Source organism: Hemiscyllium ocellatum, chromosome 12 (assembly GCF_020745735.1).
Source record: "Hemiscyllium ocellatum isolate sHemOce1 chromosome 12, sHemOce1.pat.X.cur, whole genome shotgun sequence".
Classification (NCBI taxonomy): domain Eukaryota; kingdom Metazoa; phylum Chordata; class Chondrichthyes; order Orectolobiformes; family Hemiscylliidae; genus Hemiscyllium; species Hemiscyllium ocellatum.
Window position 1 is genome coordinate 16,001,265 of NC_083412.1, and position 12,156 is coordinate 16,013,420.

Below are 12,156 nucleotides of genomic sequence, written 5' to 3' on the forward strand. Positions count from 1 at the left end.
ATGATGCTGATCTATGTCAAATTATCAGTGAACATTCTCACTTTTGACCTTATGATGTAGACATAAGGACACTACCATGAGGAACTCCTGCAGAGATGTCCTGGAGCTGAGATGACTTGCCTCCAACAACCACAACCATCTTCCTCCGTGTCTGGTCTGACACCAATCACTGGACAGTTTGTTCCTCCATTGATTACAGTTTTTTCGCAACTCCTTGATGCCACACTTGGTCCAATTGGCCTTGTTGTCACAGGCTGTCACTCTCTCCTACCCTCTGGAATTCAGCTCTTTTGTGTATGCTTGAACCAATGCTGTAATGAGGCCAGGAGCTGAATGATCCTAGTGGGACCCAAACTGGGCGTCACTGAGCAGGTTATTGCTGAACAGGAGCTTCTCAATTGCATGGCTGATGACACCTTCCAAAACTTTACTGGTGATTGAGAATAGACTGACTGTGTAATTGGCCAGGTTGGATTTGTCCTGCTAAATATGAACAGGACATACTTGGGTAATTTTCCATATTTTTGGGTGTATGCAAGTATTGTAACTGTACTGGAACAGCTTGGCTAGGGACACGGCAAGTTCTGGACCAGATGTCTTCAGTATTATTGCTGTAATGTTGTCAGGGCCCATAGCCTTTGCAGTGTCCAGTGTCTCCCACCATTTTGTGATATCGTGTGGAGTGAATCGAATTTCCTGAAGACTGGGATCTGTAATGCTGAGATCCATTGGAGGAGGGTGAGATGGATCATCCACTCAGTATTTTTGGCAAATGATCCCTGCAAACGCTTCATTCTTATATTTTGGCCGGGTTGGATTTGTCCTGTTAATTTGAACAGGACATACCTGGGCATTTTTTTACATTATCGGGTATATCCCAATATTGTAACTGGAATGGAGTAGCTTGGCTCGGGCACATTCTGAAGCACATGTGTTCAGTATTATTGCTAGAATATTCTCTAGAATGGTCTTGGGGCCGAGAGGCTTTACAGTGTCAGGTATCTCCCACCATTTTCTGATATCATGTAAAGTGAATCAAAGTGGCTGAAGACTGATATCTGTAATGCTGAGGCCCATTGGAGGAGGGTGAGATGGATCATCCACCCAACACTTTTGGCTGAAGATTCCTGCAAAGGTTTCATCCTTATCGTTTGCACTGATGTGCTGGAATCTTCCGTGGTTGAGGATGTGGATATTTGGGAAACCTTTTTCTCCAGTCAGTTGCTTAATTGTCCACCAGCATTCATGACTGGATGTGGCAGGACCGCAAAGCTTAGAATCTCATCCTTTGATCATGAGATCACTTAGCTCTCTCTATCACTTGCTGTTAATGCTGATTGGCATGCAAGGAGTCCAGTTTAGTGGCTTCACCAGGTTGACACCTCATCCTCAGCTATGCCTGGTATTTCTCCTGGCATGCCGTCCTGCACTCTCCATTGACCCAGGGTTGATCCCCTGGGTTGATGGTCATGGTTGGGGGCGGGGGGGGGGGAATGTGGTTGACCATGAGATTACAGATTGTGCTGCTGTTAATGACCCACATCACATCATGGATGCCAAGTCTTGAGTTGCTCGATCTGTTTGAAGTCTGTCGTGTTTAGCACGGTGATCGTTCCACACAACACGATGGAGATTATTCCCAATGTGAAAGTGGGACTTCGTCTCCTTATGGACTGCACAATGATCTCGCTTCCTGATACAGAAGCATCTACAGCTGGCAGATTGGTAAGTGTTCTACACAAGGACAGACCCCTCAAAACATTTCCGGAAATTAGCCGAGAATCTAACTTTGCTAGTTGTTTTTAGGAAGTATAGCATGGATATTCCAGGAAGGATACAGTTGATTAAACTATGTAGCTTTGAACAAAACAGAATTTATTCACAAGTTTACCAAATGAAACGCAAGCAAAAGAGAACAGAATACCAAATAACTTAGCCTATCTGAAAAACCAACAAGTTGTCCCAACTTAAAGATGCTGATCGATTCCACTTGGCACACAAGGTAAACTCAAACACAGAGTATTCCAGGAGAGATGTCAGAGAGAGAGGAGGATCAGCATGGGCCTGCTCCTTTGGGCCCAGCAGCTTTAAACCTGCCTGACTGCTTTCAGTGAATAGCCAGACTGCCAAAACACCAAACCAAACTAATCTGGCATTAATGAAGCCAGATGGGTTTTCCCATGGTCATACATATATTTTTAATTTCTGATTTTTAAAAATAGACTTCAAATTCCATAATTGCTGTGGAAGCATTCAAACCTGGTCCCCAGATCATTGGCTGAGTTTCTGGACAAATAGTCTCATGATAATACCCCGAGCCCATCACTTCCTGCCTCAATAGCATGGAGGTCTCTCGGAGAGTGCGTGGAGGGATATAGAGGTCTTTATGGAGGTGCATAGGAGATTGTATGGAGCTGTATAGACGTCCACATGGAGGGTTATGGGCGACTGTATGGAAGTCTGCAGAGGACTTTGATGAAGTCTAAAGAGAATCATGTAGACATATAGTGAGGACAACATGGAGTTCACAACAAGAACACTTTTTCCTCAGGAGGCAAAGGAAAATCAGCACTTTCGTAAGAACTTCTCGCCAACGTTTATAGCTGCACCATGGAAAGCATTCTATCTTGATGCATCACAGCTTGGTACGGTAACAGCTCTGCCTAGGTCCACAAGAAACTGCAGCAAGTTATGAACACAGCCCAGACCATGACACAAGCCAACCTTCCAACCATCGACTCCATCTATAGTTCTCAATGTCGCAGAAAGACAGCGAACACCATCAAAGACACCTCCTACCAGGCCATATTTTCTTCCAACCTCTTCCATCAGGCAGAAGATGAAGAAACTTCAACATACAGAACAACAGCTTCTCCCCTGCTGCTCTTAGACTGCTGAATGGACCTCAAACTTCAAGTCTAATGCTGATGTTGCCTTTGTGTATCTCCTGTGTAGTTGTAACCCTGTTTGCCTCGCTCTGTCTCAATAACCAATGATCTGTCTGTTATGATTCATAGAGCATAGAACATTACAGAGCAGCACAGGCCCCTCGGCCCTGGATGTTGGGCTGATCTGTGAAGCCCATCTCACCTGCACTATTTAATTATGATCCATACGTTGAGATAATGACCAATTAAATATCTTTAATTCTGGCAAGTTTACTGCAGTTTCAGGCAGAGTGTTACACACCCATACTACTTTCTGAGTAAAGGAACTACCTCTGACATCTGTCCCATACTTATCACGCATCAATTTAATGCTATGTCCCCTCATGCTAGTCATCACCATCCAAGAAAATAAGATCTCACTGTCCAATCTATCTAATCCTCTGGTAGTCTTAAATATCTCTATTACATCGCCCTTAACCTTCTTCTTTCCAATGAAAACAGAACCACATCTCTCGGCCTTACCTCATAAGAGCTCCCTTCTTTACCAGACAACATCCTGGTACATTTCCTCTGAACCATTTCCAATGTTACGAATCCTTCTTAGAATGCAGTGACCATAACTCTACACAATACTCCATGTGCAGCCGTGACAAATCTTTGTACAGCTGCAATGTGATCTCATGGCTTCAAAGCTCAATCCGTTAACATATAAAAGCTAACACACTGTATGGCTTCTTGCCAGCCCTATTAACCTTGGTGTCCACTTTCATAGAACATAAAATGTTACAGCACAGTGCAGGCCCTTCAGTCCGCAATGTTGTGCCGACCTGTAAAATTAATCTGATGCCCATCTAACCTACACCATTCAATTATTATCCGCATGTATCTCCAATGCCCATTTAAATGTCCTTAATATCGGCGAGTCTACTACTGTCGCAGGCAGTACGTTCCACGTCCCTATTACTGTATGAGTAAAGGAACTATCCCTGCTATCTGTCCGAAACCTATCACCCCTCAATTTAAAGCTGTGTCCCCTCGTGTCAGCCTTCACCATCCAAGCAAAAAGGCTCTCATTGTCCTCTCTATCTAACCCTCTGATTATCTTATAAGTCTTGATTAAATCACCTCTCAATCTTCTCTCTCATAAAAACACCTTCAAGTCCCTCAGCCTTACCTTGAAAGACCTTCTCTCCATATCAAACAATATCCTAGTAAATCTCCTCTGAACCCTTTCCAAAGCTTCCACATCATTCCTACTATGCGATGACCAGAACTGCATGCAATCCTCCAGGTGCAGCTTTACCAGTGTCTTGTACAGCTGAAGCATGACCTCGTGGCTCCGAAACTCAACCACCTTCCAATGAATGCCAACAGACCATGAGCTTTCTATACAACCCTATCAACTTGGGTGGCAACTTTCAGGGATTTATGTAACTGAACACCGAGATCTCCCTGCTCATCTACAGTACCAGTACTCAGCATTCCTGTTACTTCTTCTGAATTGAACTACCTCACACTTTTCCGCCTTAAACTCCATTGCCACTTCTCAGCCCAGCTCTGCATCTTGTCTATGTAACCCACAACATCCTTCGGCGTTACCCACAACTCTGCCTACCTTTGTGTCATCTGCAAATTTATTAACCAATCCTTCTTCACCCACCTCCAGATCATTTATAAAAAATGACAAACAGTACTGGCCTCAAAACAGATCCTTGTGGCACACCACTGGTAACTGAGCTCCAGGATGAACACTTCCCATCAACCACCACCATCTGCCCTCTTTCAGCAAGCCAATATCTAATCCAACCACTAATTTACATTCAATCCCGAAATTCCGCATTTTGTTCAATAGCCAACGGTGGGGAACCTTATCAAATGACTTACTGAAGTCCATATGCAGCACATCAACCGCCTTTCCTTCATCCACATGCTTTGTCTCCTTCTCGAAGACATTTATAAGGCTAGTGAGGCATGAACACCTCTTCACAAAACTGTGTTGCCTATTACTAATCAAATTATTCCTTTCCAGGTGATTATAAATGCTATCTCTTATAATCTTTGTCAACACCAGACCCACAACTGAAGTCCGATTTACTGGTCTATAATTACCAGGGTTGTTCTGACTCCCCTTCTAAAACAAGGAACAATATTTGCTCTCCTCCAGTCTTCTGGCACGACCTCTGTCGATAATGATGACATAAGAATCAAAGACAAAGTGTCTGCAGTCTACTCCCTGGCTTCCCAGAAATCCGAGCATGAATCCCATGCAATCCAGGGTCGTATCTATTTTCAGATCCGCAAGATGGCTAAAACTTCCTCTTTGTCAACCTCAGTCCATTCTAATTTTGTATCCTGTATCTCCGTATTCTCACTAACATTGCCCTTTTGCAATGTAAATTCTGATGAAATGTATTCATTTAGCATTTCCCCATGTCCTCAGGTTCCACACACAACTTTCAACTATATCTTTGATTTGCCTGAAACTTATTCTAGTCATTCTTTTCTTCCTGATGTACTGACAGAAGGCCTGAGGGTTTTCCTTGATCTTTTTGCACCAGCAACTTCTCATGTCGTCTCCTGGCTCTTATTCGCCTCTACTGCCCGCAAAACAAAACCTTGCACTCGTGACAACAACAAATAAAGTAAAATGCTGTACCTGGTTCTGAAAGGTTTAATACTGATTGAGTGTAAAAAGGACAATTCACAGAGATCGTGACATGGTGGGAAGATCTGGGAGGAGTCAAACAATAGATAAGATCCTTCTAACATCTCTGTTACAATGGACAGCACATCAGCAATTCTCAGGGCCCTCGTATACCTGGAAGATTGGAAGTAATTGGAGTTATAGAATGTAGTGCAAACTTTATGAAATCTGATGTTTTTAGGGAAGTTTGACAAACATACACATTCTGTTAATCTTACACAAGGGAAAGAGGTCAATGGTTCATTTTCAGAAGAGTCTACATAAAAGAAGCCATCTTATACATTCCCACAGCTGCACTGATTCCCAAAACAGTACCACATCAGTCAGTGGGTCGCAACATGTACATTTTGTTGGAACTAATGAATAAATAAAGCACTTCAGGTGTTTTGCCTCAGGATGGTGGTGATATCATATCCAGGAGTTAGGTTTCAGACCCAGTTTGATGTCTGTCTTGTATTTGCCCAAATGAATGGCTGCAAGGGGATTAAGATTAGGAGCTGAATATCCAAGGATTTCCATCCTATCGAAAGGATAGGCAGATGGGCAGAGGGGATGGGGTTGCATATTAGTAAGAAATAAAATTAAATCAATAGTAAGAAACAAAGGAGTGTCAGATGGTATAGAATCTGTATGGGTAGATTTGGGAAAACACAAAGGTTGAAAAACAGAATTGGACTTCTGTACAGGCCTCCATACAGTATTCAGGAACTGGGACACAAGACACCCCAGGATTTAGAAAAGATGCATAAGAAAGTCAAAGTTATAGTGATTATGTGGGATTTCAATGTGCAGGTGGACTGGAAAAATCACATTGGTAGTGGATTGCAAGAAAAGGAATTTGTGGGATGTCTATGAGATGGCTTTTTTAAGCAGTTTGTGGTTGGGCCACGGGGAACAGGCAACTCTGTATTTAGTGTTGTGCAATAATAAGGGAGCTTAAGGTGATGGAACCCTGAGGAGGCAGAGATCATACTATGACTGAATTTACTGTGCAATTTGAGAGGGAGAAGATGAAATCAGAGGTAACGGGCTTACAGCTGAATAAATACAACTACAGAGACATGAGGTAGGAACTGGGTAGAATTGACTGGGAGAGGAGCCGAGCAGGAACGACAGTGGAACAGCAATGGCAGGAGTTTCTGGGAGTAATTCAGGAGACACAACAGAGATTCATCACGAGGGAAAAGAAACATGATGCAGGGAGGATGAGGCAACCATGGCTCACTAAGGAAGTCAGTGATGGCTTAAAAAAAAAGAGAAAGCATATCTTGTGGTGAAGGGCCGTGGGAAAACAGAGGATTGAGAAGCTCACAAAGACCAACAGAGGGCAACAAAAGAAGTAATAAGGAGGGAGAAGAATAAATGTGTGGGTAAACTAGCCAGCAATATAAATGAAGAATGTAAGAGTTTTTTTCAGATATATAAAGATCAAAAGAGAGGCAAAAGTGGACATTGGGCTGCTGGAAAATGATATTGGAGAGATAGTGGGGGGTGCGATCAAGGAAATGGCTGAGGAACTCACTTTACATCAGTCTCCTTGGTGGAAGACAACATTAAAATCCCAAAAATACAGAGGAGGCAGAGTTCGGTATGGTGGTCATGGCCAAGGAGAAGGTGCTACAACAACTGAAGAGCCTGAAGGTGGAAAAATCTCCTCGGCCAGATGGACTACACCCCAGAGCTCTAAGGGAGACAGCTGAAGAGATAGTGGAGCAAAGTCAGCATTATTTCATCAAGGGGAGGTCATGTATGACAAACCGTCTGGAATTCTTTGAGGAAGTAACAAGCAGGTTAGACCAAGGTGAGCCAATGGATATAATCTGCCTAGACTTCAAGAAGGCCTTTGACAAGATGCCTCACTGGAGGCTACTGAGTAAGATAGGGGCCCATGGTGTTGGAGGCAAGGTGCACGCTTGGATAGAAGCCTGGCTGTCTGAAACAAAGCAGAGAGTGGGGATGAAAGGGTCCTTCTCAGAATGGCAGCTGGTGACAGTTCATGTTCTGCAAGGCTCAGTTTCGTGACCACAGCTTTTCACTTAATCCATGAACAATCTAAATGAAGGAATTGAGAGCATTCTGGCTCAGTTTGCAGATGATGCAAAGAGAAGTAGAGGGACAGGTAGTATTGAGGGGGCAGGGAGGCTGTAGAAGGATTTGGACAGGTTAGGAGAATGGGCAAAGAAGTGACAGATGGAGCACAATGTGGGAACGTGTGAGGTCATGCACTTTGGTCGGAAATGTAGAGGCATGAGCTATTTTCCAAATGGGGAGAAAAATGAGAAGTCTGAAGTGCTCAGTATTTTCTCAAGTTCAACTTACAGGTTGAATCAGTAGCTAGGAAGGGAAATGGCATTTAACTTGAGAGGACTTGAATATAAAAGCAGCGATGTTCTTCTGTAGCTCTATAAGGCTCTGGTCAGACGACATTCAGAGTATTGTGTGCACCTTTGGACCCTACACCTGAGGAGGATGTACAGGTCCTGGAGCATGTTCAGAGGAGGTTCACGACAATGTCTCCAGGAATGAAAAGTTTAACATATAAGAGGAAAGGGAAGACCTTTTGGAATGGAGATAAGGAGAAACTTCTTCACCCAGGGAGTGGTGAATCTATGGACTTCATTCCCACAGAAGGCTGTGGATGCGAGGTCATTGAATACATTTAAGACTGAGATAGACAAGTTCTTGAGCATTAAAGAGATCAAGGGGTATGGTGAAAAAGCGGGAGAGTGGGTTTTAGAAACGTATCAGCCATGATTGAATAGCAGAGCAGACTCATTGGGCTGACTGGCCTAAATTTTGTCCCTCTGACTTATGATTTTGTAACATTTGTGCCTCTTGCATGTTCTTTCAATCGAGTTTTGTTGTCAGATGAGTCAGCTTTACTTCATGAAACTTAACACAATAAGACATTATTCATTATTTCTTCGTGCCTGTCTTGCCTCATGAATATTTCTGCTGAACCTGAAGCACTTGACCATCACAGTTTGAAGCCGTGAGCCCTGAAGTCTTTTAATTAGTTGATTTCAAACACTTTGAACTCATCCAAACTCTGTAAATTCTCTTTTTAAACTGACAAAGTGTTTGTAGCAGCATATACAACATGTGTTTTGCCTCACTGTACAATAGTTTGTGGAAGGATCTTCCAGATAACAATGGAGGCAGGCCCATTGATGACTTGTCTGGAAGTATTATGTGGACCCTTCACTAACAAGGGAGTCGAAGGGGATGGAAAGTAGATGGAAAAGAGGGTTAAGGGTTACAGCCAGAACAATCATGATCTTTTCAAATGGCAGATTGGAATGAAGGGGCGAAATGGATTACTCCTTATTATTATTTGTTTGTTTACATAGTTTGTGGAATGATCTTTCAGATAACAATGAAGGCAGGCTCATTGATGACTTGTATGGAAGACTGACATGTACATTTAAAAACAAGGGAGTCAATGGGGTTAGAAAGTATATGGAAAAGAGTACTAGGTTTGTAGCAAGATCAACTAAGGACTGATCAAATCACAGTTCAAGCTCTAAAGGCTAACTGACCTCCTCTTCATTCATATTAGTGTACTCACATGTATCCCAGTGAGGGCAGACCAACCACACTGTGTCTTTGACACATACCCTCGAGAGGGCAGATTGGTCCGACTGTATCTGTATCACACACATTGGGGAGAGCAGACTGATATCATGGTCTCTACATCATTGACTGTGGGAGAACAGACGATTTACACCAGGACTGACAACTGAACACACTCAGTCTGTATCACAAAGATTGGAGAGTGCAGACTTCCCTCACTATGTCTGTATCACTGACCCCACAGAGAGTGGATTGGATGCATTCTGAGACAGAACACATTCCTAATTCCTGAATCATTCAAACCACCTCATCATTGAATAAATTACATCTTTTGGGTAAAAGGGTGTTTTACCATGTTCTTCAGCTGTTTCCTGAACACAGTCTGTGTCACAACATATATGCAAGTGTTGTGCAGCAGCTTAGCGAATGAATCCAATATCTCCTACAAAATAATGTCATTGTTCCCCATCTGATATGAGCATTTCCATAAGAGTATAGCATAAACACTGACCATAACATGATGAAATTTCCTGCGATAACAAACAATAAAATGATGGACTTCCTTCGAGTCCCCATTTCTGGGTCATTGGGATTTTCCCCACTGCTGTGAGCCCAAAGTCTCCTGCGGGCTCTGCTGGCCACTAAAATGTACCTGATTCTTAAAGCATTGTGCAGCAGAATCAAAACAAATGGCACTGCAGGGTTCAGAATATAATGAAGGCACTCGATTGTTCCCCAGACTGGAGATGACAGAATATCAGTTGGTACTGAACAAAACCAAGGGAGATCATCTCAGAAAATAATGAACAGCCATTACACTGTACAAATTAATGGTCCTGAAAATATCTTGTCTGTGGTAAATGGCTCCATACTGAACGCAAAGTACCAGAAAACGTTCTTCAAACCACTCAGCACAGTCACTGTTCCCAGAACCACAGCTGCTGTCTTCTCAGTACAAAATTTAATTTGCAGATTTGGGCGGCAAATGGTCACATTATCGTCCAAGGTAAAAATGATGGCAAACCAGACAGAACAGTCAGTGTCTGCATAAAGGAAGACAGAGTGGATATCACAGATGAGGATGGACTGTAGCAAATGGAACTCTTCCTTATAAACAAGTAGAATGTTCCTCAATAGGACAATAACCAGTATGTCTGCTGTTGAAATTGCCACCAGGTATTGAGTAATACATTTTGAAAAACCCCACTTTCCTTGTGACAAAATTATAATTGTTAAGATATTCACTGTGGGGAAGGAAAATAAACAGGAAAATTCATCAATCTGGTTGAAAAATGGCCTATTACACAGAGTACGTCATGTGATTTCTAAATGTGTCCCTCTTTCTGAAAATGTATTAAAGTATTTATAGCCACGGTCATGTAACCTGCTTGACCAAAATCTCAACAAAATTAGACATTAGATAGAAATTCCATACTTGGGTTGACAAAGAAAATGAGGAATAGCAGTTTTTAGAGATGAAGTGAAGATTGACACTGGGCTGACAGATTATTGATGTGAAAACAAGGGAATGTAGGAATCATCACAAACACCATGGAAGGTATGTTTCTGCAGTGGAACAGAGATCAGCGACCCTGTGTTTGTGTGGAGGAAATGTCAAGGTTCCTGTTCTTCATCTTTAAAGAGTCATTCAAAATTAGTATGGAAGAATAAGCCCAAGTTCCCCTTCATTAGTATCCAGTGATCATAATCGCACATGTCTTGCTCCTGATCATAATGCAATAACTGTAGGTTAATGTGGGGATAAGTCAGTCTATGCTATTCTGTCTGATATCTACTCAGTGATAGTTTCCTTATGGCGTGGATGTCCTATTGGTTTGAGATGGTAGAGATCACAGGTTTGGAATATACTGTGACGGGCTTTTACAAAGTTGCTGCAGTCCATCTTCCACATGACACCCATTGCTGCTGGGGTGCATTGATGGTTGAAACTGGGAATATTTGTGGACTTGGAGCCAATCACGGGTGCCTTATTCTGAATATTATCAAGTTTCTTGAGTGTTGTTGCAGCAGAACTTACCCAAGCAAGTGGGGAGTATTCCATCACATTTCTGACTTTCCCTTTGTAGATATTGAATAGATTTTGGGAAGCCTGGAGGTGAGAAATTTATCACTGAATGACCAATCTCTTATATGGTCTTGTAACAATGGTGTTAATATAAGCGGTCCATCTAGTCTGTAGTCAATGGTAACTCCTTCCACCGTTCCCCAGGACGTAGGTAGTGTGGGATTCAGTGATGGTAAGACCAATAAATGTCAAAATAAATGGTTAGATTCTCTCTTTTCGGAGATACCTGACACTTGTGTGGCACACATGATACTTTTAGTTCAGGTCTGAATACTGTCCAAGTGTTGCGAAATGCGGGCATAGTGTCTGATGAGTCAGGAATGGGAAAAACTTTGTGAACAATCAACAAACATCCTGAATTCTGACCTTATGATGGAGGGATTGTCAACAGTGAAACAGCTGAAGATAACTGGGCCGAGGACACTTCCCTGAGGAACTCCTGCAGCGATGTCCTGGAGTTGAGGTGACTGACTTCCAACAATCACACCCATCCTCCAATGTGCCCGGAATATCTCCAACCAATGAGAGTTTCATCCAATTTCTCATTATTTTAGATTTCCTTCAGGTCAGACTTGGTCACTTACTGCTTTTATGTCATGTGCACACTCTCTCACCTCAGGAGTTCAGCTCTTTTGAGCTTGTTTGGATATGAGTTGTTATGAGGTCTGGTTCTGGGCAACCCTGCAGAACTGGACACCAGTGAACAAGTTATTCCTGCGTAAGTGCAGATCGGTAGAACTCTTGATGACACCTTCCATCATGTTGCTGTTGATTCCGATTCGACTAATAGGGTGGCAATTATCTGGGTTTAATTTTTCTACTCTTTGTGATTTACCTGTTTAGATCCCTATGTTAGTAGGTGGTACTGGAACAGTTCATCTCGGGGCACGGCGAGTATTGGAGCC